Source organism: Sinocyclocheilus anshuiensis, unplaced genomic scaffold (assembly GCF_001515605.1).
Source record: "Sinocyclocheilus anshuiensis isolate Anshui unplaced genomic scaffold, SAMN03320099.WGS_v1.1 scaffold183, whole genome shotgun sequence".
Taxonomy (NCBI): domain Eukaryota; kingdom Metazoa; phylum Chordata; class Actinopteri; order Cypriniformes; family Cyprinidae; genus Sinocyclocheilus; species Sinocyclocheilus anshuiensis.
Window position 1 is genome coordinate 1,716,219 of NW_015548309.1, and position 622 is coordinate 1,716,840.

A 622-nucleotide genomic window follows, 5' to 3' on the forward strand; every position below is an offset into this window, starting at 1 on the left:
CCCCCCCCCCCCAAAAAAAAAAAAAAAAAAAAATCCTAAATTATTAAATAGCTGTATAGTAGCATAAAACTGTTAAATAGCCCATAAAGAAGGGAGTCTAACGAATCAAACTGACAAAGAATGAGAAATGAGGAAACTGTGGGGGTGATGACGCAGAGCGCAGACATGTGAGGATGGAGACCCCTCACCTCTCCCCCACTTACCCTCAGTAAGAGGGTCCCTCTCTGTCTCTCTCGTCTAGCCCTTAAAACACTACTGAAAACAAATCACCTCACCAAGCACTTCTTTTGAAATCGTTATATAAAATTCAACACTTGGAATTTGCCCGAAAGGTTCAATTTTCCGCTCATTAAAAGAAACTTAAACTAAAGAGAGGGATTTAACATTTTACAGCACCTCTGTCTAATGATAATCACAGGTGTGGTTATCTTTAATGCTCAAATCCTTTTTCCAAATGATTTCCGTAGAGGTTTGGCTATGGGATGTGGAGAAATGGGGATTCCTGGGCGCTGGCAGTGCCAAGCACACAGGAAATATGCCACGGCAGGAGCAGGTGCCTCTTAACTTACTAAAACACCCACACACACACACACACACACACACACACACACTGTCACACACA

General features: G+C 42.4%; 1 protein-coding gene across 2 annotated transcripts in view; it reads right to left on the bottom strand.

Annotated features, from left to right (window-relative positions):
- LOC107656325 (ELKS/Rab6-interacting/CAST family member 1-like) overlaps positions 1 to 622 on the bottom strand; it is a 298,875-nt gene that overhangs the window by 89,431 nt on the left and 208,822 nt on the right. The window lies entirely within an intron of this gene.